This window comes from Scyliorhinus canicula, chromosome 13 (assembly GCF_902713615.1).
Source record: "Scyliorhinus canicula chromosome 13, sScyCan1.1, whole genome shotgun sequence".
NCBI lineage: Eukaryota > Metazoa > Chordata > Chondrichthyes > Carcharhiniformes > Scyliorhinidae > Scyliorhinus > Scyliorhinus canicula.
The window spans coordinates 122,461,191-122,489,185 of NC_052158.1; the positions used below are offsets into that span (position 1 = coordinate 122,461,191).

The 27,995-nt window shown below is 48.7% G+C and overlaps 1 long non-coding RNA gene across 1 annotated transcript; it reads right to left on the reverse strand.

Annotated features, from left to right (window-relative positions):
* Window positions 1–1,738: 1,738 nt before the first annotated feature.
* LOC119976553 lies at window positions 1,739–27,957 on the reverse strand. Its single transcript, XR_005462939.1, has 4 exons — window positions 27,606–27,957; window positions 26,360–26,624; window positions 7,745–7,881; window positions 1,739–3,669 (listed from the first exon to the last, which is right to left on the reverse strand). It is a non-coding gene; the product is annotated as an uncharacterized LOC119976553 (long non-coding RNA).
* Between the last annotated feature and the right edge of the window lie 38 nt (window positions 27,958–27,995).

Genomic DNA, 27,995 nt, shown 5'->3' on the forward strand with positions numbered 1-27,995 from the left:
TAAATGTTAACAATCCCAAGGGGTGACATGGTGGTGCAGTGGTTAGCACTGCTGCCTCACAGCGCCGAGGAACCAAGAACAATCCCGGCCCCTGGTCACTGTCCGTGTGGAGTTTGCACATTCTCCCTGTGTCCGCGTGGTTCTCACCCCCACAACCCAAAGATGTGCAGGGTAGGTGGATTGGCCACATAAAACTGACCCTTAATTGGAAAAATTTAAATTAAGAAACAGTCCCTAACCGGAAAGAGTCATCCAGATATGAAATGTTAGCTCCCTTCCCTCTCCACAGATGCTGGCAGACCTGCTGAGATTATCAAAAACAGAAAATACTGGACAAAGAAAAAGGGTTTTGCTGAAATCCTTTTGCCAATTTGCCCTCATTTTCATTCCCCTTCCTCCATCCCTTTATTAAAGATGCTGACTTTTACTAAGGCACAGTTCCATGTACATCAATAGCTCTTCGGTATGTCATCCAACAGTTTTGTGTCGGCATAGACAATGAGAGTCATCTAGCTATTCAAATGCAGAGGGCATCACAGCTGTGCCAATTCTGTTCTGACCCAATATTCACAAACACAGATTTCCCGTCAGGAATCAATGGAATAAATTTCAGATTGGGAACTTCAGTTGATTTTTTAAAAATCTCACTCTTTAGTCCGAGTGTACAGAGCACAATTATCCGATCAACTAATTCAGGAATTGAGGCAGGCCACTATTGACTGTATCGCTTAAAGTGACACCAGGTGATGCCTTTATCTACTAGGTCAATCAAATGACACTCACTATTTCTTATAAAGTTCAAAATAGTTATTTATAGGTGGTATGTAAATTCACATATAAAGTAACAAATAAACCACCAAGTACACATTAGGTAATGAAATCGTATTTATCTTTGGGTGTGTACTTAGACTTGACTTTCTTTACCTTAGAGCTCCAGCTATTAGGGGGAAAATCTGTGTTTACTCATTGGATACTTATCAGTGTGGAGGTTATGAATTTGTGCAATGTGTTTTTCATCTGACTTCATAAGGTTCCACCATTTTAAAACCACATTAAAATTAGTAATTGAACATACATTGGACACCAACAACTTGTTGCTGGGTTGTTCCTTCATTTTCATTTAGATAACTTACAATATACCACCAATATATTGTTTTTTTACTAGCATTGAACATTATTAAGTATTTTGTCCCTCGCACAGGAGGTGATTGGTGTCAAAACTCTCACTTAATTATTTTCAATTTGCCATAACCTAAAGCTGGGGAAAGCATGGACAACAAGCTTATGAGAAAATAAGGGAGGAGTGTGATTACATTATGCTACCTTACTTTGGGTTGTTCAGAGAACGAGTTCCTGGGCTTATTTGAGGAAAGATTATCTTGACAAATTGGATAAACATATTATGCATGACAGGACGCTGATGGAGGGTCTGTTCTGTAAGCACACCTGGTGATAGTTTGCTTAGTGTGTGACCAAGGTGTGCGGCAAGCCCCAAGTTCTCCGGTTGTGCTTTGTTTACTGTTGACAGGTAAAGGCATATCCATGTCTTAGGCCTTGGTTACTGCGTACAAAGCCACTACAGATGTCCAACTATTTTTTACCACTTAAAACAACTCTTATTAGACCGAATCAAAAGGTCACGGAAAACCTTCGCAAATAATTCTGACTACGTTAAGAAATCCTTGCAGTTGCCCGACCTTCAGACAAGCCAAACCTAGCTGAAGCTGACAAACACTGCACAAACTACAGAACCACCCACTCTCCCACCTCCTCTCATCAGTCATTTTGGCTCACTTCCATAATCATCATTCATCACAGGTGAACTGTGCTGGGATGAAACATTATCACAGAATTTGGTGTTGAAATGCATCCACTTAAAGAGGCTAGACATATCAGACAGCATTTTATTACATCCATAAACGCAAAGACAGAACAAAACACACGAAAGTAGCATATCATATTGCCAGATGAATGTGTCTTAACATTTTCTAGTTTAAATAATGAAGAAGTTTTCTTGCGGTATAGATTGATGTGATTTCATATAGTGTTTCTGTTTAACACCACGGTGTTCCTGACACGATGTAATTAAATTTCGCAGATGGATTCCAGCTTTAATGATTTTCAGGAAATTGTCCCTTTTGCTAGTTTAATAATTCCCTTCGTAGCAAAAAAAAACTGTTAGATGGAAACCATGGCACAGAGTGTAATTAAAATTTATAGAAACACTAAATTACTAAATATTTATAATTTTTAATGAAAGATAAATTGTTTTGTTACCACTAGTTACAATGAAGTAACAAGTGCCAGAAGTAGATGGCCGCCTGTTTCTCTCATTCTGAAGGCTAAATCTAGGAGAGATAGATGACTGACAATAATAAGGGCCTTAAATAAAATACAAAATTAGTATATTTTTCAGCATTTTCATATTTAAATCAGATCAAAAATATTTCTTTACCTGATGTGCGAATCTTCAACCTGAAATCTAAGAAACTGGGAGTGAGAAAAGATTTACAGCTTTTCACAGTAACATCATTGCAGTGTTAATGTAAGCCTACCTGTGACAATAAAGATTATTATTATTATGTTGGACCATTAATCGTAGGTCATTGTGCATTGCAGCGAAGACTGCAAACTCACAGCCGAGGAGCTAAACTTGTTCTATGTTAAAAAGATAAATCAATTTTAAAGGATTTTCGTAAGTTTCTGCAGGAAAACTTAGGCTCCTTAGATTTTCCTGAAAAATCCCCAGGCAAACAGCCTTTTTCAATGAAGGGGAAAGTGAAAAATAGGGAACTGAATGCATGAGAAAAGGAAAAGAAACAGCTCATATCTCCAAAAGGCTATCTGGACTATTGTGTTTGTCTCCCAGTCTGTACCACTGTTATCTTTACTTTAGCCTCAATAATGGGACTTAATGAATGGACATGGTCACTAAATTTAAAGTGCGTGTTGCCAAAATGCCTTTGAGGAGGTAGCCTACTAACAACTGAACTGGAGATTCCTTTAAATTATAAAATTGATAGTTTAAAGGAATAACCCCTAGCTGCCATTGGCCTTTATTGATGATTCTGTAAATCTTGAGGATGTGTCAAAAGAAATTAGCGGTGCTAAATACGTGCTTACAAGAAAAAAGTTGAATCGATTCTCTGCTTAATGCTGCGAGTGCAGAATTTTAGTGCGAATTGATAGAAAAGGGCGGAGTCAAAAACAATACACATAGTGTCAGAGGCTTCTTCCAGTCGCATGTACCTTCTGTCTCCTGGCATAAATGTTATGTTGCAGTTTGATATTATTATGCATGATATGAATAGCCACTCTAACTAATTCCATTTGAATAAGCAAATAAATGATTTAGTGTGGAGAAATTAATAAAGCAGTGATAATATTATGATAAATGGTTTCAAATTCTCCATGCTGTGAGACTTGCATGAGTTGCCACATACAAGATATGTCACTAACTATAATTGACTGGCAATCAATTGTAGACAATCAAATGCTAAATAACAAGTTTTAGAATTAGCTTTAAACCACAGTCATTACCTTCATACAAGCTTTTTTTTTCATTTAGTCCATTAAGATGAAAAGGGCCTTGAAACATGTAGCAGGATTTAGCTCCATGGAATTAGGTCACTTTGTTGTGGTATATTCAGCAGCACAACCACAGAGCAGCTGAAACAGAACAATGTTTCACAAAATTGTCCTGACTGCAAAAGAGTGAGATAAACCGGGAGTGCCAAGAGGCAGGCTTGCTATCCTCGAGCATGGTGAATAAGAAAGAACTTGCATTTATATGGAACCTGTCTCATTTCCAGGACATTCTACTTAAACTTTGGGCAGCACGGTAGCACAAGTGGCTAGCACTGTGGCTTCGCAGCTCCAGGGTCCCAGGTTCGGTTCCCCGCTGGGTCACTGTCTGTGCGGAGTCTGCACGTTCTCCCCGTGTCTGCATGGGTTTCCTCCGGTGCTCCGGTTTCCTCCCACAGTCCAAAGATGAAATGAAATTAAATGAAAATCGCTTATTGTTACAAGTAGGCTTCAAATGAAGTTACTGTGGAAAGCCCCTAGTCGCCACATTCCGACGCCTGTTCGGGAAGGCTATTACGGGAATCCAACCGTGCTGCTAGCCTGCTTGGTCTGCTTTCAAATCCAGCGATTTAGCCCTGTGCTAAACAGCCCCAACAGATGTCCAGGTTAGGTGGATTGGCCTTGATAAATTACCCTTAGTGGCCAAAAAAGTTCGGAGGGGTTATTGTGTTCAGGGCATAGGGTGGAAATGAGGGCTTAAGTTGGTCGGTGCAGAGTAAATGGGCCGAATGGCCTTCTTCTGCACTGTATGTTCTATGTCTATGTTTGAACAACAATGAGGTAAATGACCAGTCAACTTAGCTTTTAGCGGTGTTAATTGAAGGATAAATGTCATCCAGGACAGCAACAATTTGTATTCAAGTAGTTCCATGGGATCTTTCACATTCAGCTGCATGGGATCTGAGGTTAATGTCTCCACCAATATGCGGCACTTCAGATGGTACAATGCTCTGTCAGTATTAAACTGAAATGGCTATATGGTCAAACCCTGCAGTGTGACTTGAACCCACAACGTTCTAATTTACTGAGGCACACTGGTACTTAGCCCAGTACTATACATCAACAACTTTAATTTACAAAGGGAAAGTATCCCTTTGCTCTCTAGATTCTGGGTTTGAAGAGTATGGTGAAAATCGCAGGAACAAAAGTTCTGGGACGAGATTGGAGGCAGGGTGCCTTTCATGCATGAACAGTTTATGCAAGCAACTGGCATTTTAAATATCAGCTGCCTTCACTGCAGTGGGGTTTTGGCCGACTAGGAATGTGCAACCCAACATGCGCAGATTAGACCAGGGAATTGCAGTTCTGAACTTGGTGGATTTGTTTGGATACCGAGGGTACCCCTTTAGAGAGGTAAGGTGCCCCTTTGGACATGGTCGGCAGACACCTTTGTCAGGTGGCATTGAGGCAAGTCAGGTGCTCTTTTGCGTTGGCAAGGTGCCTTTAGTTGGCGCTAATGTGCAGAAAAAGCACATAAACTCATTACTGTCAAACTCATTGGAACTATCAACAAACCTGTCAAAATCAAATGTCAAAACTTGTCAGAAGCACGTGTCATAGGGAATTTCAAGCTATCAAGGCATCTAAATTATTTTAAAAATAAGTCTTGTGTTAAAAAACATTGCTTGCTATTTCACTCAGTCTAAGTATTTCCATCACTGGACTGGTGATGCGTGATTTTGCAACAATCCGTTATCACAATAGGGTGCCTGTCATTTCACAATTGATTGACAAACACAAGTGGTTATAAAATCTTTAACTTGGGATTATGAATTCCAAAATGTATTGTTATAAGGGGTTCTGTACTTGAATAAAATGTTTGTTATTATAAGGCTTTATGGCAGCACGGTGGTGCAGTGGTTAGCATGAGGTCCCAGGTTCGATACTGGCTCTGGGTCACTGTCCGTGTGGAGTTTGCACATTCTCCCCGTGTTTGCGTGGGTTTCACGCCCCACAACCCAAAGATGTGCAGGGTAGGTGGATTGGCCATGCTAAATTGCCCCTTAATTAGAAAAAATGAATTGGGCACTCTAAATTTATTTTTAAAAAATTATAAGGCTTTATTTAGTTGAAGGAATGAAAATGTTGTATATGGATTTTTAATGAATGAGCGTGGCTTTTGCGATATAGTGAAGACTGTAATAGATACTTAGAACTTTACTCAGTAGAACTTTATTTTATCTCATCTCCACATGAGTCCTGAGGTCTTCCCATGGTGAACACATGGTGAGCCGGCATGATAGCTGTAAAGGGAAAGGGTGGTGGGTGAGGGCATGGGGGAGGCAGGAGGGGCTGTGGAGGTGGGTGAGGGACATGGGGGTAGGAAAGGCTATGGAGGTGAATAGAGGGGTGAAGTTGGCATGGAGGATATGAGGGTCCATGAGGGATGGGTACACGGCATGAGGTGGCATGTGATAGCATGAATGGGGCATGGGGAGTGTGTGGGGGTTGAGAGGGTGAGAGCTGGAGTGGTATTTTAAACTTTTAAAATCTTCGGACACAGTGCCCCATGGCAGTCCTTCCACCGAGCTCACGCCTGCACCCAACAACCTCCTCACTTTTCCTGGGTTGCCCAACATGACTCCTATTATAGCCTGCATCCTGGACCAAAAATCCAATATTCAGTTAGCCATTTTTAAAGGCTGGGTTGGCGGACACAGGACGTCTCCTGACTGCGCACCCAATCCGGGAATGAAAAACCTGGGCCTAGTTGGATTTTTTGAAAAGCTAAAGATGTTGTGGGGGAAAGAGCCAAAGATTTGGGGGCAACACTTCCTTGGCAGTGGACACAATAAATATATTGCCTCAGAATGTTACAGGAATTCTATAAGAAAATGAACAGCTATATTTTCAAAATATTTCCAGGTACTCCTAGATTTCTAATAATTACAATGTTTTAACCTTTACATGTGATATGGTCACACTTAGCATGTACAAAATAATTGTACATGCAACATAGAAAGTCAACAAAACCTGCCAGATATCTCAATTTCAGGAGCAGAATGGTTGCAAACAAATTCCAAATACGTTTATTTGGATGTAAAAGTGGATGTAATTGGATATAAATTGGCATAAACAATTACATTTACATGTGAAAATTAAAGCTTTAACTAATTTATCCATCAACATTGAAGAGACAGTTTACAATTTCACCTCAAGGTGAGCTTCTAACTATATATCCGGGCCATCATTAAGACCACCTCTGTAACATTATTGACTCTGCCTCCATCTTAGTTCAGCCCATCTGCTGATGAATGTCTTTGTTATCTGCAGACTGACTATTCCAATGCATTCCTGACTGGCATCCCACATTCTACCGTCCGTAAACTTGAGGTTGTCCAAAACTCTGATGCCGATTCCTTTATTTGTACCAAGCCCCATTTACCACGAAGCTTGCTGACCTACTTTGGATCCAGGTTGAGCAATGCCTCAATTTAAAAATTCTCACACCCGTTTCAAATTCCTCCATTGCCTGACCACGTTTCATCTCTGTAATCCCCTCCAAACCACATAATTCCCAAGATATCCTCATGCGTCTAATTCTGGCCTCTTGAGCATCGCTGATTTTAATTGCTCCACCACTGGTGGTTGTGCCTCCAGCTACCTCAACCCTAAACCATGGAACTCCCCCCCCCCCTAAACTTCTCCACCTCTCTTTTAAAACATTCCTTAAAATTTACCTCTTGTTTAAGGATTTTGGCCATCTGATAATACTGGTTTGCGTTCAATACTGGTTGTTCAAGTTTGCTTTATAATGCTCCTGTGAAGTGCAATTCATCTTAAGTTTCTATATAAATACAAATCGCTTTTGTCATTGTTAACCATTTATGAACCTCATTACTTTCACTGATCTGCAAGAGGGCAAAGTGCAGAAGGTGAGTGAATCCCAATCCACTCCACAATCTGCTTCCTACATTGTCTTTGTTACCACTGTCTGTGCCTGTACACTAAGGCTACATAAACTATTAGATGCAAACCTCTCGACCTCACCTTCGAACTGCAGTTCCCAAAATTTGTGTTGGCCACTGGGAGTAATGAAACATGTGACAGCATTAAGATCCTCGACCTCCATAGTGGCCGTGTGTGTGTGTGTGTTTTCTAGTTCTTAGTAAAGGGGTACAAGTGATTGTCAGAAACTTTATTTACTGAAGACCTCTACCTTGAAAAGACTCAATGTGAATAACTCTGGCAGGTCCACAAATTTCAATGGCTTGTTGCTCCAGTCACTCAGCATCATGAGGTTACCTGCTCACCCCTGGTCTTGCTTCTGCCATAAGGCCTGGGCATCATTTTGTCCTACAGAAATAGAGGGAGAGAGTTAGTGGATTGTTCCTGAAGTTGAGAAGGCACTTTGTAGGGCTTGTAGAAGCTGAGTGGGACATGCAGCAAGCAGAAGAAAGATTACCTTCAAGTCAGGAAGTGGTCCTGAAAGAAGTCAGTGAATGAGCAAAGGCCACCAACAGAGAAGAATATTGCTAGTGACTGGTGTGAAAGGAGGAAGAATTTGAGAGTGTTTTGGGAATGAGAATCAGAGGTGTCCTTTTATGTTGGGTGATGAAGGAAATGCTGTTGGAGAAGGTGAATGACTGTTGCCATGTGTAACTAAGTGAGAGGGATAAATGAAGAGCAGTGTTCACCCTGCTATTCTAAGCACTTGCCGCACTGTATCCAGCACTGGAGGATGATGACCTTTGTAACTCTGGTGACAATCCTTGCAGCACAGCTGGTAAATAGCACCAAAAGCACCTTCGGGAAGCGAGTGAGAAAAATGGCATCTGCCTCTTAATCATTTCTCTGAAGAGTTTCTTTCTACAATCTTACAAACAACTCACTAGGGAAAGCTGCCATTTTTAGTTTTAATAGGCTTCCAGCAAGTTTGTCAGAAATTATGTTCAAAACCTGGTTGGAGTCTGGGATCCTTTTGTAATGGCTGGAATCTTACCAAAAAACAGCAAAGTGTCAGTTCCGGCGAGAAACCGGAGTGAAACCTGCCAACTCCGCCTCTTTAAGGAAAGTTTTTCTCCTCATGAGAATCTCGCCACACGGGCAGCATGGTGGCGCAGTGGTTAGCACTACTGCCTATGGCGCTGAAGACCCGGATTTGATCTCGGCCCTGGGTCACTATCTGTGTAGAGCTTGCATATTCTCCCCGTGTCTGCATGGGTTTCACCCCCGCAATCCAAAGATGAGCATCTTAGGTGGATTGGCCACACTAACTTGCTCCTTAATTGGAAAAAATAATTGGGTACTCTAAATTTATTTAAAAAAAAGAGAATCTCACCGCACACCCGGCGTCCTCCCACTGATTCACTCGCACCGGGGAAACTTCATCAGTGTAATCACAGGGGAGCTCTATGTAAACGCCTCCACAGCACTTGATTCAGATTCAGATTGAGGGGGATGGCAGAACGTAAGCCAGCTCCGCGTTTTGCTGAGGGAGCCCTGACCACACTCCTGGATGGGGTGCAGCAGAGGCGGGGTGTACTCTATCCGCAATCCAGCAGGAGGCCCACGAGCAGAGTCACCACCCATGGCCAGGAGACAGTGGCTGCCCTAGTCACTGCTAGCACTCTGCAGAAGCGGATGGGTTAGCAGTGCAGGAAGAAGATTAACCTTCTTCACCCAGTCAGGGTCCAGTCTCTCACTGCATCCCCTCACCCACCCCTCGCAGCTCCAAAGTGATCTCACCCCCGCACCCCCCCCCCCCCCACCCCCCATTGACCTCACGGGTTGCTCATCTCTTGCGAAGACTTTGATCCCCCACCCTCATTTCAAGTTTGCTCCATACATCCCTGCTTTCACTCCAGTCCCATGCATGCCGCTCCCTAACCATCTGAACTGGCAGGTATGCCGCCTACAATCTTACCATCTGTGCAGGAGAAGCTGGAACACAACTGGCGTGAGATGGCTCAGCCTCCTGGAGTCATGTGGGAACTTAGAAACCCGACCCCGCTCAAGGAGCTAGCGCTTGAGCTGGCCGGGGAGGTTCCAGTGCCGAGGAGGGCAGGGAGGGGCAGTTGGAGGCCTTTTCTCATTCACTGACTTCTTCAGGACCACTTCCTGACTTCACACTCAAAGGTGCTCTTTCTTCTGCTTTCTCCATGTCCCACTCAGCTTCTACAAACCCTACAAAGTGCCTGACCCTGCCTGAGCTGATGGCGGTGGGGGCAGCAAGGAAAAGTGAGAACCCTCAGGACACACAGTCATACCTAAAACCTCACACAAATAAAAAGCTTGCACCATTAATCAACGGTGATGTACTCATGCCCTCTCCCCTCCCTTGCAGGGCAGAGTGGACCAGCCCGGGCCATCCTCACACAACTCAGAGAGGGACTTCTCCGATCTCACCCTCCAAAGAGACATCACAATTGTCAGAAGAGGATCGGTAGGAGTGCAACTCGGGGCCCTCCACCGAGTGGACCCATGCTGCTCGAACGTAGGCCCGGATAGTCAAGGTCCAGCCTTCCCCCCTCACCACCAACCAGCGTACACACAGCTAAGTCATCCCAGGCTATAGAGTGTGGAAGGCAGCAGACCGCCTCTACCTCAGCTGTGGATCCTGGGCATACACCGAGATGCAGTGTGAGGGTGAGGAACAGTAGGAAACTGTGGCACCTCATGGGCATGGGTGATCACAGGCAGCAGTTAAAAGAGGACACCACTGTAATGTAGCACCTGTAATAAATTTCATTTTGTTCACCATGATCCTCCACCTTTCATTTCATGGACCCAAGATTCACAAACCCCCAGGCCGCACTCAGCATTTCATCCCCATGAGGTGTGACAGCGGCAGTGCTATGTCTCCATCAGCTCCCACACTGATGACTCAGTGAAGACGTGCTGGTGTTGGCAACAACCCCCCCCCCCCCCCCCCCCATTCTCCTCCCCCTTCATCAACGGTCAGGCCTCTCGTTGCTGCCACTCTTCTCCAGTGATGAGGATGCCACAGGTGACAAAATGCTGAGATGCTGACCCACCCCAGAGGTTAGTTGGATATTTACACCAGGACTCCTGACAGCGAAGGGGGCAGAGGGAGATGAGCGTATGTCCCACGTCTGTGAACCCCATGATCACCCCATTCCTTGGCAGGGTGCATCCAGCTCTTTGTTAGGCAGGAGTCAGATATATCGCTGAGGATGAAAGGAGAATCCCTCTGTCCACAATGCAAGTCATTATCATTCTGCTGCAGAGTCCGGCCAATGGCTTCAGCACTCTTCCCATGGAATTGGCCACCACAGTAATGCTGAGATAGCAGTCTCCTCATATGGAGATTTCCTCACTCCAGTCCTGCTCATTGCCAAACCTAAAGGTTATGAGAGCATCCCTAGGCTGACGGCTCCAGCCTAGGCCGGTGTTTCTTCCTCCTCCTCCTGCTCTGTGTGTTGCCCCTTGCTGCCCTCCTCAACCTCCTCACCTTAGAAGATTTGGTGTTCCTCCATCTCCTCCAGGTCCAGGTGGTCTCCCCTCTGCAGCGCCAGTTGTGGAGAGCACAGCAGGCCACAATAATGTGCAACACCCTGTAAGGGCTGATCTGGAGTGCAACCCCTGACCGGTCCAGACATCGGAACCGCATCTTCAACTTTCCAATCACCTTCTCCACCAGCATGAGCATTAAAGCATGAGCCTCATTGCAGCAAGTCTCTGTCTCAGTTTGTGGTCTCTGCACTGGTTTCACCAGCCAACCTCCTTAGTGTCTCTTCAAACTCTACTCTCCCTCAAAGATATCTGGGATTCGCAAGCGTCCCATGATGTAAGTGTCATGGTGCTCTCTGGGAAATGGGCACACACATGCATGATTCTCATCGTGTTACGGCAGCACGGTGGCGCAATGGTTAGCATTGCTGCCTCACAGCACCGAGGTCCCTGGTTCGATCCTGGCTCTGGGTCACTGTCCGTGAGGAGTTTGCACATTCTCCCCGTGTTTGCGTGGCTTTTGTCCTCACAACCCAAGGTGTGCAGGCCACGCTGAATTGCCCCTTAATTGGAAAAAAATTAATTGGATACTCTAAAATTTTTTTAAAATGATTCTCATCATGTGGTCACAGGCGATCTGGATCAGAGGAATGAGGTCGCTTGCGGTTCATAAATGACTCAGTGAAGACGGATGATGCCATGGGAACCACAGGGCCATGTGGGTGCAGTCTATCAAACCCTGCATTGGGACTTGTCAGCTAAAGGGTGAAGCCCATGGCCCTGGTGTCTTGGCTCTCCAGGCCCCGGTCCAAGATTATATACATTTGGGCCCTCGCATAGAGGGCATGTCACCTCCATAATGCATGGCCTGATGTAAAGATGCCACACATATTACCGGTGCTGCCCTGAAACGAGCCCCGTGCATAGAAGTTCAGGGCTGAGGGCCACTGGCTGTGCGTGTCTTTCCATCTCATGTGATGCCAGCTCTTGCAGGACTTGGCCGAGGTGTGTCCACTGTCGCCCAGGACAGGTGCAGTCTTCTCCAGCACTGTGGTTCCAAAATCTAAAGATAGGAGGATCAACATCGGAAGACCCTTGGCTGGTAGGGCCTCAAATGGGGCTGTTCCCTCTGTGATGCTGCTCCCTGTACAACTATAGGCTCAGGCTCCCCTTCCTCAGCAGGGCCCTGGTCCTGGCAGTGTGCAGTAACATGTCTCTGTCTCTGCTGCTGCTCTATTGCAAATAGTAGAAACACCAACTCGACAGACTCTTAGTGAGCGCCTCTCCGCTAAGTCTCACATCCTCCCCTCTCACACTGGCATGTCCTCACTCTTGTCCACCAGAATAACGTGCATGCACACTCATAGAATAGAATCATAGAATTTACAGTGCAGAAGGAGGCCACTTAGCCCATCGAGCCTACACTGGCCCCCGAAAGAGCACCCCATCCAAGCCCAGCAGCAGCACCCCCCCCCCCCCCCACGCCCCGCAACCCAACAACCCCACCTAATGTTTGGGCATTATGGGGCAATTTAGCATGACCAATCATCTAACCTGCACATCCCCGGGCCGTGGGAGGAAATCCACTCAGATACTGGGAGAACGTGCAGACTCCGCACAGACAGCGACCCAAGCAATGAATCAAACCTGGGTCCCTTATACTCGAGAGTCTCCCTGGCTCTTGTCCCATGGCCATTCCCCAAGGCCAAGGCCAACCATTCCGTCCAAACTTGTCCTGGGTGACTGGGCTATTGGGTGGATGCATGGGACCTGCATCTGCATTCTCATGGCGCACCTCAACAAAACCTTCCCATCATGACATGGAACAGGCTGAGTGATGATAGACTTAAACATGATGTCTTGCCTTGGGGAAAACAAGTGTATCCTGTGTGATGAGCATTGGGGTTCATTGGCTGGGACTGAACTATTTTGTGTGAAACCAAATAAACTAAATCAAAAGAGCTGAGGGACCAAGTAAATGGGGCAGCCCCTTAAAGGGACACTGCCTTAAACAAAAACAAAACACAAATGAAACATCAAAGTAAAATGTAATGAAGAGAGTCAATAAGGCGCCCCAGTCCCAGCGTGCCCAACAGGGACGGAAGATCTCAAGTGGACACCCGGCCATGAATGTAACCGCAGGCAGTCTGGTCGGATGAACCCCCAGGTCACCCACTATTTGAACCTCCTGCATGGAAAGTTCAACAAGGCTTAGGAGGTTCATGAGGTGGTTCCTCACCCCTCTCCACACCTGGGGCGGCATTCTCCCCTACCCGGCGTGACAGGGGGTCCCGGCGTAGGGGAGTAGCGCCAACCAGTCAGGGGTCGGGCCTCCCCAAAGGTGGGGAATTCTCCCCACCTTTGGGGGCCAGCCCCGCGCCGGAGCGGTTTGCACCAGAAGACTGGCGCAAAAAACCAGCGCCCCCAGCAGCGGGGTTGGCCGAAAGGCTTTCGCCGGTTGGCGAATGCGCCGGCAGTGACGTCAGCGGCAGCCGGTGCATGCGCGATGTGGGGTTCTCTTCCGCTTCCGCCATGGCGAAGGCCGTGGCGGCCGCGGAGGAAATTAGTGCACCCAGGGCACTGGCCCAGAGTCTGAGCGGGGGGCTCCGATCGCGGGCCAGGCCACCGTGGGGGCACCCCCCGGGTTCGATCGCCCCCCTGCCCCCCCCCCCCCAGGACCCCGGGGCCCGCTTGCGCCGCTGATCCCGCCGTTCCAGAGGTGGTTCAAACCTCGGCGGCGGGAGAGGCCTCCCAGCGGCGGGACTTCGGCCCATCCGGGCCGGAGAATCACCGCAGGGGCCTCTCCGATCGGAGTGGTGAGATTCCCGCCGCCGCCACTTCCCGGGTGGCGGAGAATCTCTGCAACGGCGGGGGCGTGATTTTCGGCGGCCCCAGGCGATTCTCCGACCCTGCTGGGGGTCGGAGAATTTCGCCCCAGGTGTCCATAGATCAAGAGAGTGGGGCTGAAGTGCAAACAAAACTGTGACAAAACATTTTTCAAGTAACTAAAAAGGGGTGCAGTGGAAAGCAACTTATATCCGTATGGTCCACAGACTCCACAAGGCCGCAGAAAGGGCAGGCATCTTGGGGGTCCGTGAATCGATGCAGCCCCCGATTGTATGGGACGGTTGCAATCAACACCCTCCGCTCCAAGTTAAGAGGGAGGAATCTTCTATAGAGGGACCTCCACTGGGGACCTCTGTCGTCGGATGGCAACAAGGGTTGCCAAGGCATGTCTGGGCGATGGGTGAGGGCAAAGAAGTGAAGTGTGTGCAGCAGCTGCACATACAGAAAACCCCTCCGCGCAGTGCAAAAGGGCACAGAGGGCACCTCCGCAAGGCAGCTTGGGCTCTGGAGCTCCGATTCCCGAGGTGGGATCTGGAGCCAATGTGGAATTCCGTCCAAACAGCAGTACTCTCAGACACCTGCCCACTGCACACCTGGTCGCCTCAAGGCCACAAGTGCCATCAGGCCTGATTACGACCATTTTAAGGTCATGGAAGGCATTAGCAATAGGCTGGACATCTAACGCCACACAATGTGCCAATTCAAGGCGTGTCATCCAAACCACTCCTCTACCACCGAGCATATCCCTGATACTGATCAGCCCAGCAGCCACAACCCATCTCTCTGCCAACTACCCAAAATGGTATTGGTGGTATTGCGGATTCCTGAGCAGCGGCTCCCTGACGACAGCCACTATTCCAGACAGAAGAGAGCTCTGACGTGAGGCGATCATGTTCCAGACTTTGAGTACGTTCTGGTAAAAAAAGGGCAGAACCTGCAAGGAGTGACAAAAACCCCGCGGGTCTATGAACAGGAGCAGAACGTCATAGTTCAGGCCGTGCACCTGGTAGAAAAAATAAGTTGCCCAGGCACACATCTAGGAGGGAGCTTGACATTAAGGTATGGCTGCAGGGCCTGAAGGCAGTGGAAGGTCACCACCTGGGTCCTCACTAAGCTGGAGACCCAGAACCTCAGCAGCGGCCCAGTGCAGTCTTTTGTCCCAAAAGAACTGTATGAACATTTTCTGGATTTATGTCACAAAGTCAGGGTGTGGGGTCAAAGTGTCTAGCGGCTACCACATGGTGGCAATAAGCTGCTTTATGACCAGAACTCAGCCTCTGTAAGACAGCCTTCGGAGAAGTCCTGTCCAGTGTCTCAGGTGAACGGTGACCTTGGTCTCTAGCTCCTGCAAATTCACCGAGCAGGATTGCCGGGCAAAGATGGATCCCAAGTAGAGAAGTCTAGTCCTGCTCCAGGTGAATGACCTGAGCTCCTCTGAGAGGGGGTCCACCTGCCAGGGACCCACCAGGAGCCTGGAACACTTGGCCCAGTTGATCCTGGCAGAGAATGCAGCAGATTACACAGCAGCCTAGAACACGCACATCCTCCGCAGGTCAGCAGGTCCATGAGAATGAGGAGCACATCATTGGCATAGGGCTAAAGGAGCACCCAGGTGCCGGACCCATGTAGAACCAATCCCGCCAACTTCCTCTGGAAGCCGCACAGAAAAGGCTCCACACAGATAGAAAACAGTTGGCCATACAAGGGACAGCCCTGCCGCGCCCCTCACCCAAAGTGAAGAGGCACCGTCAGGGACCCATTAACCTTAATGAGACATTCTGCGGCAGCGTACAGAAGTCGGAACCGGGGGAAGAAGTGCATCCCAAACCCGAATGCCCACAGAGTTCCAAATAAATATTAATGATGCACCCTGTGGAACGCCGTCTCCTAGTCAAGGGACAGGAAGATGTGCGACAGACCAGTCTTCTGGGAATGGTGGATTAGGTCCCGGACTGGGTAGATGTTATCATGATTAGTTTGGCCTGGGACCTTGTAGGACTGGTCAGGATGGATCATGTGGTCCAGTATGGTGTCAAGGCGAGAAGATATTGCCCAGGTGAAGATTTTGTAGTCAGTTCTGAGGAGGAAGACAACGTGTCAGTTTTTAAGGAGGCGGACATCCCCTTCTTGGTCAGCAGGGTAATAACACCCTGCGCCATGAAAGGGGCATCTCCCCAGTTGCGACATTCTTCATCACATGACCCCCACATAGTTATGCTCTAGGACGTGCCCGAATGCCCTGAAGAACTCTATGGTCAGCCCAACCCTGGGGTTTTGCCCTGGAGAGGCTGACAAGGGTGCCAGTCAGTTCCCCTCGGCTGACACGGCATCAAGCATTCTGACACCCTCCAGGCTGGCCTGCGGCGGGTCCTCACACAAATCTCTGCATCATCCTCGCTGGACAGATCCAGGGAGAAAGGGGAAAGTGTAGAAGCTCTGTGAATCTTGATGCCCTCCAGACACGAGATGAGGATCCGTTGGCACCCAGCAGCGTAAAGAGCTGCTGGCGGACCCCGTGTCTTTTTTCCAGCGAGTAGAAGGAAGAGCCGTGGCCTAGTTCTGTGAGGATCTGTATTCACAACCTCACATACGCACTGCGGGACCCAATGCATTGCAAGTCTATCAGCGCGCCCGTCTCTTCCGACGCCAGCTGAATGTCTGGGTACTCATCGGGCTCTTTCCATAGAGTCAGAGAATCCCTACAGTACAGAAGGAGGCCATCCTGGCCCATTGAGACTGCACCAACCCCCTGAAAGAGCAGCCCACCAAGCCCACTCCTCCGCCCTATCCCCGAAACCCCACCCATATGCATGTCTGTGGACACGAAGGGGCAAATTACCACGGCCAATCCACCTAACCTACACATATTTGGACTGCAGGAGGAAACCAGAGCACCCTGAGGAAACCCACGCAGACACAGGGAGAAAATGCAAACTCTGGTCAGTATGACCACCGGCTCATGGCCGCGTGAACTCGGAGACCCGCGCACAGATGATAACGGGTCCAGCAAATGACGCTGAGGTATTGTTGGGCCCGAGTGTTTGCAGCATGACATCAAGTCCAGACTTCTATTTTTCCCCGAGCCGGTGACCAGAGGTGTTTGTTTTTTTGGGGCTGGGGCGGTTGAGTCTTGGGAGCGAGCACCCCTGCCCTGCACCTTCTTTCATGCTTTCTGGCCTTTCAGATGCTCTCCCTCCTTCCCAGCTGGGGTGTCAGTTGCTGCCGTCGTAGCTTCCCCTTGGAGGAATCAGTCGGAGTGTTGGGGAAGGGGGGTTGGCAAGTGCCACAGTCACTTTGATATTGTCTGTGGCCTTGGAGGTGGGGCAATTCTTTTGGATGTACCGTACCGCCTTGCGGGCATGGCACCACTCTCTGTCCGCCAACCAGAAGACACGGTAGGCAGCCCCCTCATTAGTGATGTCAAAGCTGCTCTCCAAACACTCCTCCCAGGCCAGGCGCACAAAGACCTGGGCTGGAAGAAGTAGATATGATGGACGTTTGCCTTCCTGAGGCTGAGTGGAAGCAGCACCTGCCCGGAACGGACCTCCCCCAACAGGTGGAGCTCCGGCGGAGGAGCCTACCCGGGATGAAGGTTGGGACATTTGAAATAACTAATCTCTGGGTGATGGCCTCCAAAGGGTCCATCGCTAGGAGGGTCCTGCACAGAGTGTGCACCTTTCCCCCGCCGAGCTGAACCGCCGGTTCAAACCTCAGGAAGAACCCCGTCGTCCCATATATTTTTTGAGGCTGCGCGATGGGCGAGAGGCCGATAACCCCGGCATTGTCTTTACACAAGCGTCAATAGTCGTGGTGGGGTGGGTGTAGCATTTCACCCCTAGTGTGCATTCTATTGGGTGCATTGCACCCAAACGGGAGAGCATGGTGAGGCATCGCGATTAGGATCCCACCCAAAGTGAATGGGACCAAGCCTTACACACCTAAATAGGTTTAAACCCCACTTATGCATCCTATCAGACTCCTGGCATCCACCGGCCTCCCTAGGGAGACCCCACAGCTGAACTCCATTCAGCACTGGTCCACACAAATGTGCTCCACCAGCTCAGAGACACACAACTCAGTTGGCAACAGTAGTGGACAGGCTTCTGGGGCACATTCTGGTGAGCACCACACAGTTGCTGATGCACATCAGGTGGAATGTCCAGACGAGACAGCAGTCGGAGGTCCCAGTCAGATGTGGAGCCTCTGGACCAGGTTTACCCGGAGCTGATGCCAACAGGGGGATGTCAGCAACACTCCAGCATGTCCATAGCCAATTGGAGTAGGCCCAGTGACTACGGGTGCAGGACATTGCGCTGGCAATGTGTGGCACCAAGGCTAACACTGCTAGGGTGGTGACCACTACGGAGAGCTTGCTGCAGCATGAGTGGTGGGGGTCAAGGCATGGCTCAATCTGTGACAGCCATGGCTGAGCACCTCAACAGCATTCCCCAGTTGCTAAGGGACGTATTCCAATCTCAGGTGGACCTTGATGAGGCGCTGCGGAGCATGTCCCAGTTTCAGGAGGTCATTGCCGAGGCACTCCAGGCATGTCCCGGTCACTGGGGAATGTGCCCCAGTCTCAGGTGAGCATTGCCGAGGCACTCAGGGCATGTCCCGGTCACTGGGGAATGTGTCCCAGTCTCAGGTGAGCATTGCCGAGGCACTCAGGGCAAGATCCGATCACTGAGGAGCATCACCAAGGGTATCAATATCATGCTGCAGACACTGAGGAGCCAGTAGGACTGGCCGAGCCAGATGATGCAAGGGCAGCTGTGGCTCGATTCAGCTGCCCCTATAACCCGAGGTGAATAGGGGGCAGCACGGTAGCATGGTGGTTAGCATAAATGCTTCACAGCTCCAGGGTCCCAGGTTCGATTCCCGGCTGGGTCACTGTCTGTGCGGAGTCTGCACGTCCTCCCCGTGTGTGCGTGGGTTTCCTCCGGGTGCTCCGGTTTCCTCCCACAGTCCAAAGATGTGCGGGTTAGGTGGATTGGCCATGCTAAATTGCCCGTAGTGTCCTAAAAAGTAAGGTTAAGGGGGGGTTGTTGGGTTACGGGTATAGGGTGGATACGTGGGTTTGAGTAGGGTGATCATTGCTCGGCATAACATCGAGGGCCGAAGGGCCTGTTCTGTGCTGTACTGTTCTATGTTCTATGTTCTATGAAACCTAGGGCCGTATGGGCAGGGGGAGGAGATGCTGGGTGCCAACCTGGAGCCACCCTATGGAATGGCGAGGGCAGCCACTAGCGCCCCGAGACCCACGCCCTGACAACAGCGCGTCTCGGAGTCAGACCACATAACAGGGTGGCATGGCGGGGGATGTACCGCTGACAAGTGGGTTGGGGCCCTCTGATCCCAGGACGATGAGCGGGCGCCCACCAGGGGCTCAAAGGCTATGGGACGCGGTAGGCAGCAGGCTGCCTCCACCTCTGATGTGCATCCTGGGGACATACCTAGACATAGCAGTAGAGCACAGAAGCCTAAGCAGGTCGAGGATCACTGAGATGGCACTGGGGGGGTAGGGGGGGGGGGGGTAGGGGGGGGGGGGGGGGGTAGGGGGAGTAAGGTGGGGGGGATGCGATGAAGGGGGAGGAAGGGGTGGGGGAAGGATTGGGAAAGGTGGGTCAGCACCATTAGCGGCCAGAGGTAGTTGGCGGACACAAACGTAAAGCATTAAAAAACGTTGCACTCGAGAAATATGACGCCTCTGGCACTTACTTCCGCAATGCAGGTCAACCACCAATCCCCTATCCCAGTCCCCCCCCCCCCCCCCCCCCCCCCCCCCCGGGCAGGTGATGGTGTGAGCATGCATTCAGCAGAGAGCCTGGAGTCCGACAATGGCATAGCTGGAGGAGCACGAGTGCTCAGCTCTCATGGGGTTATCATCACTCCCCTGTCTTTGACAGTGACCCACTGACCTTGCCGACATTGTCCCATCACCCTGGTGTGATGTTACGCTGACCCTGAAAAGGTGGAACAGGATGGGAAGGGGTGGGATGGCAGACGAGGCCACATCCTACGTGGACCGGGCGAGGATGAGCACCTCCGTGACCCTCCAGTCTTGCCGAACTCTCACCGCTGCCACCTGTCCTCCATCCACCGGCTGGTCCTGCAGGTCTGCCCTGGGCTCGTCCTCCAGCCCCTCCTGTCTGGTGCCTCTTCCTCGTCTTCCTTGGAGGTGATCACATATTCCTCCCCGTGCCTCGTCAGCACACTGCCCCACTGCTGTGCCAGGTTGTGGAGGGCACAGCAGACCACAACAAAGCGGGCAACACACTGGGGGGGGGGGGGGGTGGACTACAGTGCATCACGAGAGAGGTCGAGGCCTTGGAACTGCATTTTGAGGAGTCCGGTGCACCGCTCAGTGACAGCTCGGGTGGCCGAATGGACCTCGTTTAATTGGTTCTCCGCATCGTTCACTGGAGTCCGCACCAGCACCATTAGCCAGGACCTCAGCAGGTATCCCTTATCCCCCAAGATCTAACCTGCCATCCTGGGGTGGCGACTGCCCCAGGATGTAACTGTCAAGCACACTCCCTGGGAAGCGTGCACACACTCTGGACGGGATTCTCCAATAATGAGGCTATGAAATGAAAATGAAATGAAAATCGCTTATTGTCACGAGTAGGCTTCAAATGAAGTTACTGTGAAAAGCCCCTAGTCGCCACATTCCGGCGCCTGTTCGGGGAGGCTGTTACGGGAATCGAACCGTGCTGCTGGCCTGCTTGGTCTGCTTTCAAAGCCAGCGAATTAGCCCTGTGCTAAACAGCCCCTATGTCCCCACGCCGGCGTGAAAACCGACGCCATCCACTCCGGCGTCAACAGCCCCGAAAGTGAGGAATTCTCCCCTTTCTAGGGGGAGAGGTTGCGGCCGGAGTGGTTCCCACAGCTCTAGCCAGCGCCAAACAGCCCATGCAGGTTCGCGTATGCATGCAACGGCCGGCGTATTTCCGCGCATGCGCAGAATGGTCGGCGTATTTCCGCACATGCGCAGAGGAAAGTATGCCCCCACGGAACCAGCCCGCCCGCCAATCGGTAGGCTTTGATTGCAGGCCAGGCCACCGTGCCCCCCCCCCCCCCCCCCCCCAGGACAGCACCCACACACTCACCTTTCAGGTCCCGCCGCGTGGCATGTGAGTAATCCACGCTGGCAGGACTCGGCCAAACCCGTCGGCCACTCGGCCCATCGGGGCCCTGTCAACTGCCCCAACCGGCGCGGCGGGAATCCCGTCACTGCCCAAAAAGCGGCGCCAGAGAATAGGGAAACCAGCGGCGGGGCGTGATTCGCACCCCTCCCCGGAGATTCTCCGACACGGCACAGGGTTGGAGAATCCTGGCCATGATCTTCATGTGGTGGTCGCACACGAGCTGGATGTTCAGAGAATGGAACCACTTCCTGTTGATGTAGGGCACTCCATGATGGCCCGGTGAGCGCAGGGCAACATGAGTGCCATCTATTACCCCTGCGATCTGGGGCATCCTGGCGATGGCGGAGAATCCTCCATTCCCGAATTGCTCTTACCTCCACATCGCCTGCTATCCGACATGCCCTGCCCACGCACACCCGGCCACAGCAGTGGCCCTGGGTCACCGGAAAACCACACCCTGTACCGCAGACACCCACACGTAATGTTAACTGTGCCGTGTGCTGATCCCTACACCGGTGCACACACCTTCTCTCTGTTTGCAGCAATGTCCCCAGTGCTGGGGCCCAGCTCCTGGGTGTTCAGATATTGACCGCAGGGTCCGTGGCATTGGCTTCCTGCAGTGTCCAGGCACAGTGTGCAGGCATCATGGTCTGATTGGGACGCTAGGCAATAGCTCCCACATGCTACATGGCACGCCACAGGAACCCACTTGGGAGGTGTGAGCTGCTCACTTGACTACGATTGCCAATTCCCGATCAGCAATAGCCTTCAGCCTCCACGGTCAGTGGTAGTTATAGATGGTCAGTGGGGCAGACAGGCAGGAGCTGGGGTTATTTATTGGGATAGGGTGGGAGAATGGTATAGAGGTAAAAGATAAGCAATCATCTTATTGAGTGATAGAGCAAACTCAAATGGCCATATGGTCTACCCCTGCTCCTATTTTGTATGTTTATGAGGCTGCTGCCGGCCTCTGGCGGATGATGGCGCTGAAGCATAGAGACTTAAAAGTGTCGGGGGCAAGTTGTTGAGTGGATTTTTAAAAATGCACTCATTCATGGGCTGTAGAAGGGGCTGCGAAAGGTGGCATTTATTTCACAATCATAGCTGCCCCACAAAAGCTGGTGGTGGGCTGCCTTCTTGATCCACTGGAAACTTGGGGCCACGGAATGATTCTCCAGGTCACTTCAGAGTCAACCAAGTTGACGTGGAGCTGGAGTCACATATTGGCTCTGCCAGGCAATCCAGGGCTGGGGGTTAATAATTCAGTGACAAAACTACTTTTCTACGGTATACTCTAAATACTCTAAATAAGCTGTGTGCAAGTGTTGGAATGAGACATTTCAACATGAACTACGTAGAATTATAAAAAATCAGGCCAACAGCAAATTGTTAATTTGAAGTAAGACTTTAGGATGGTTTTGTAAAAGTATTAAATATTTCATGAGAAATACACTTTTGCACGGGATACATTTTGGCTGAGGATGACACCTTTGTTAATCATGGCCAGCCACGTTTGAGGGATTGCATATCTGTTGAAGTTAAAAGGTCTTTGCTGTTACAACAGAAACACCTGGTTTCAGACGCAACACTAGTTCCAGAGAAAGTACCTTTGTGGTGGACCAGCATTTTAAGCTGCATTTCAGTCTTTGGTCAATGTTTGTTAAACTGGAGTCACTCAGGGAATGCCCTTACAAGAGTGATTTGCTTAGAAATGACTTCAGTTGAGCATGAAAATGAGCCTGTTTGATAAACACCAATGAACAATCACTCGACTGCATTTTACACAACATCGCAATGGAATGTATTTGAAACAAATTGCCTTTCTTATCCCTTTACAAACACATTTTCCTTTAATTTGCACTTTAACTGACATGGATGTCTATTTATCTCTTCAGAGACAAAGGAAAAGCTGTTGCACCTGGATCTTTGAAATTAAAATTCAGAATTGTAGGACAGAAGGTAAGGAAAAGAGAAATTATATGAAGCTCTTTTTTATGTTTCTTTTCTGTAGGATTCTAAACATGATCAGGTTAAATACATTTCGAGGGCGGAATTCTCCGACCCCCTGCCACGAATCGCGCCACGCCGCCCTGACGCCGGAACACAATTCTCCGCAAAGCGGAGAATCGTCGCCATTGACGCCGGCGTGGTCGGCGCGGCGCCGGTCGGGGAATGCGCGCCGATTCTCTGGCCCGGATGGGCCGAGCGGCTGTCACAAAAAAAATCCTAGTCCTGCCGGTGGCGTTCTAACATCCTCGGTGTTGAAGGGTCCGGGGGCGACCTGTGGGGGGGAGGGGGTTTCCAACCCCGTGGGGTGTCTCCATAGTGGCCTGGCCCGCGATCGGAGCCCACCGATCGGCGGGCCGGCCTCTCTGGCTGGGGGCTTCCTTTCCTCTGTGCTGGCTCCTGTAGACCTGCGCCATTTGGCTGGCGCGGGGAAGAAGGCCACTGTGCATGCGCTAGTTGGCGCCGGCCCAACTGCAGCGCCGCATTCACGTCGGGATCGGCAGCTGGAGCGGCATGGGCCGCTCCAGCGCCGTGCTAGCCCCCTGTGGACCAGAGAATGGGGTCCCGGAATGGGCGTCGCGCCGGAGTAAAACACTCCCGTTTTTATGCTGGCATTGACACTTAGCCGCCCGATGGGAGTATCCCGCCCAAAATCTTTCAAAAAGCCCTGATTCTCTGAATATAAGATTGATATTTACTGGAGTCCATGTTCACTGAACACATATGAAGAGTTAATTCAACAGATCATTCAGATCATTCTACCAACAATGATGATGAATGCAAGGTTCAGCATTTAAATAATGGACAGTTTGCACGGACACCTGGAGCAATTTTGTCTTTGGGCAACATTTAAAATTTTTGATTTATTTTCAATACTAAAACAAGTTTACTCTGTGTGCATATTACACTGCGTGCTGTGCAATAACCCAAAGGAAGGGATTATCGGCATTTGAGTTTATTTCAGCACTTTTTATATTGCTAAGAAGGATTCTTCCCAGCCAAAAATGTTGAAACCTTTGAAGACTGCAGCAAGGATGCATTTTTTATTCATTAATAGGATCTGGGCATCACTGATAAGACCAGCATTTATTATCCATCTGTAATTGCCCTTGAGAAGGTGGCGGTGAGTCACCTTATTGAACCACAACAGTCTGTGGTGCCTACAACTGCAGTGCTGTTAGGGAGGGAGTTCCAGGGTTTTGAAGGAATGGCACGAAATTCCAAATCAGGAGGCAATAGTGTTCCCATACATCTTTTGTTCTTACCCTGCAAGGTGGCAGAGGTTGCATATTTGATGGGTGCTGTCGAAGGAGCTTTGGCGAGTTACTGCAGTGCATCTTGCAGATGGCATCACACTGCAGCTACTATGATGGAGAAATTGAAAGTTTGAGGTGGGTGGATGAGATGCCAATCAAGTTGGCTGTTTTGTCCTGGGTGGCATCAAGCTTCATGAATGTTGTTGGAGGTGCACTAATCCAGGCAAGTGGAAAGTATTCCATCAGACTCCTGGCTTTGCCTTGTAAATGGTGGAACGGCTTTGGGGAATCAAGAGGTAAAATGCTCTGCATTGGCAGAATTTTACAGTCCATTCAAAGCCAATGGACTTTTTAAGGGCGTGCTGTATTTTACAGCCTCACCCCTGCTGTGGCGGGGGGGGCGGGGGGGGGGGGGTGGGGGGGCATAAATCACCACCCGTAATCTCTGAACGATTCTTACAGCCACAGTATTTATGAAGGTGGCAGAGAATATCAGGGAGAGAAGTAAGACAGGGGCAGGAAAATTCAACTTGATGATCCTCCCCATCTGAAGTACAAATGTTCTGGTAATCAGTGGCCCTTCCAGCATTGTGTGAGTGAAGAGTTTGAGGCTGGAAGCTTATCTCAGCAAGATTTCTGACTATTGCACCCTGGGAAATATTGTGGCTCCTGGCTTTGGGCCAGAAGGATCCAGGTTCAAGTCCCACTCTAGGACTTGCTGGCCCTTGAAGGAGTGTTCATGATATTTCACAAGTTAAGAAAAAAAATTCAGCCTGCAATCCTTCCAATATTCTATCAGAGGAGGAAAGAATGAGAAAGTACACACAACAACACATTGCATTCGTTCATGTATTTCAGAGAACTACAGAGCACAACTATTCACCTTGACAACATCCACAACTATGCTGGAAAGCCAATTGAGTCAGCGGGTACCAAAGTCCAACAATACACAATTGTGTCCTCAAACATCTCGAGCAACCAAAAGCCACAGGCCTCAAGCTTTTATGGCATCCCACCCACCAGCTTTGCTGAGGGTATTTGGAAGCACCTTGTTGGACTGGTTGAGTTAATAAATCTTCTTTTAAGAATGGCACAATGATTGACATGTAATTGGGAAATAAATTCATGCCAATTATTGTGTTTGACATTAAATTAATTGCCTTGATCACATTTGGTGCATTGGAAAGCAATGTTTTTTTCATAACAGTTTCTCTATATTGCCAGTAAGCCATTGAAATTAAAGTCGTCTGACTGGATTGAATTTTAAGGAATGACCTATGTCTGTGTCTTAAATTATGTTTCTGTAGGATTAAGAGATTTGGAAAGAGGATAACAATGTCTGTTAAAACAGAAGGACTTTCTGCCACTTTTCAGCGCATTAGGATGCTGGAGGTGCTAATCTAACAATTGAGCCTTGGCAACGCATTGCACAAATCCTCCTTCACCTTTATCTTTGCCCAGTTCACCCTGGTGAGGTGATGATATCCAGTTGCTCTGACTCCTCTAACTATAGTCATCTTGTTGCCATGTTATGCAATAAGCAGAATATTGCATTAATACAACAAACCTTATGTGAGGAATTTTGTAGGAAGTCCCCAGGGACCTGATTCTTTGCTTATATAGTGCATAACTTACTCAATGATGCACTTGGTGGTCCTAGAATTAATTGTACATGAGTTTACATGAGCTGTTATGGGGTCGTAGAGTTACAGAGGAGTGGCGTAAACCATTTTGTTATGAGTAAGCCTTATCCAAGATATTATGATAGTTGTCTGTGAAACTGGCAATGTATACAGTCCTTCTGCTGTGGGCACACAGCTGAACATTAATGGAGAGCCAACACTTCTTGATGATTAAAGCTAACAGCTTGACTTCTGCTGCCTTGATGGTGACTTGAGAACAGTCTGTAATTCCCTGGGAACAATGGGAGTCAGCCACTGTCACGTATTCCAAATCTCTCTCCTATTAAGCGTCCACAGGAAAGTTGATGTATTAGGTGGTACTGGCAAATAGAACATCAGTGACTGGTTTGGTGCAACTGTGCACTGCAGACTGGGAGATGGTTTTGGCGCAGAAATTAAAAGCAGTGGTGACTTTAACTACCTCTGATCAGGCATGGCCCCCTCGTCCAGCAGGCAGCAAATCACAAGGCAGGAAATGCAGAGTTAAGCGATAACCTGCCTGGTGAAGAGCAGACTCCTGTTGCAGTACTCCTCAGTCACGTGCAGGTAAGTGACTCTAGATCTATGGGTTCTGCGAGGTGCATAAGACCCTCAAGAATAGCTCCTCTCACCCTTCACCTCCAGTCTGACACACCCAGTTGCTGCTCATTCTGACTTTTGCTTCTCCTCTTCTGCTGACCTTCCATCTAAAGGAATTAAGCAAAAATGGCAGACATGATAGATTAAGAGAGTTTAATCAGATTGAGTAAGGAAAGAAATAATCAAAAGCAGCAATAATGACTTGAAAATCCAGTAAGCACATTAACACATCTATGATCTTGGTGCCTGCAGCTGAGTGCCCCTTAAGAGGCGCTTTCAGTTAGTGAGTCAGGCAGTGCCTATAGTCAACCCTAAGGGGTTTTACTCAGCAGGTTGGGTTTAAGTTAAAATCACAGTTACAAGATCACAGGATTCATGCACTTCCGTGTGGCTGTCACCTAAATGAAATCAGGAGTTAAAATGGCAGCTGGTGCGATTACAATGGGAATTGAGCCATAAGTGAATTATATCGATTTTAATGCCAAAATTCCCTCACCCCACTCCCCCCAGACAAAGTGGGTGAAAATGTATGCCAATATTTCAAAAAGATACACCCATCCATTTGCCACACTGCCTTTTTCTCCAATGTCTATCAGGATCAAAAATACCATTCGCTCAGAAGACTGCTGACTGGATATTTAAACATTTCCACCAGAAGAGAGGAACAAAAGCAGCCAGAAATGGTGCTAATCTCCATCAGTAAACTGCTGGCACTCGTCCAAAGCAAATCCCAGACCACAATTATCCTGATTTAATATGATTTTTGCATTATATGATGTTCTGCTGTGTATGCATGTATATACATAGTACAATCAAAAAAGTGTTCATTTTGGGCTATGTCTTGTTCTTTTTCCTGCCATATAAGATGAAACTTCTAAAATATATCCATTTTCTCAACATTTTACATTGAAGATGGAAAATATTTTCTCAAGATTTTTCATTATTAGAATGTCTGCTTTAGTATGCATGAGATAATATGGGACTGATTTATTCTGCTGTGTTTGCACTTATCAAGTTTATTGTACAACAGAAAAATCATGCTTTGGAAAGTCGGTTCTATGTGTTCCCCCTTCCTATTGGCTTCCCACCTCAACACACCTTCAGTCAGCCAGGAGGTCCAAATCACAGATGTCTTCACTATAAACAGGTGGCATAATAATGACTAATCTTCTGTCCGCAATTCCCTATATTGGAAATATATTCGTTCAATGAATTTGATCATACTGATCATACAAACAGATATCAGTCCAATATGAGTATGGTATAGCGGTGTTCAACCTACCAGGAATGTTTGTACCGTATATCAAGCCTACACTTACAAATAGTCAGAGATGTTTTTGAGTGAACATTTGGATATGAGGTCAATATTTTTCATTTCTGCTAATTTGTTTGATAATGGAAGCAATACTAAATTTAACTTCTTTCACACTCTCCCCTTCGACTAACTTCTGCAACTGAATATTTTACACTGACACAAA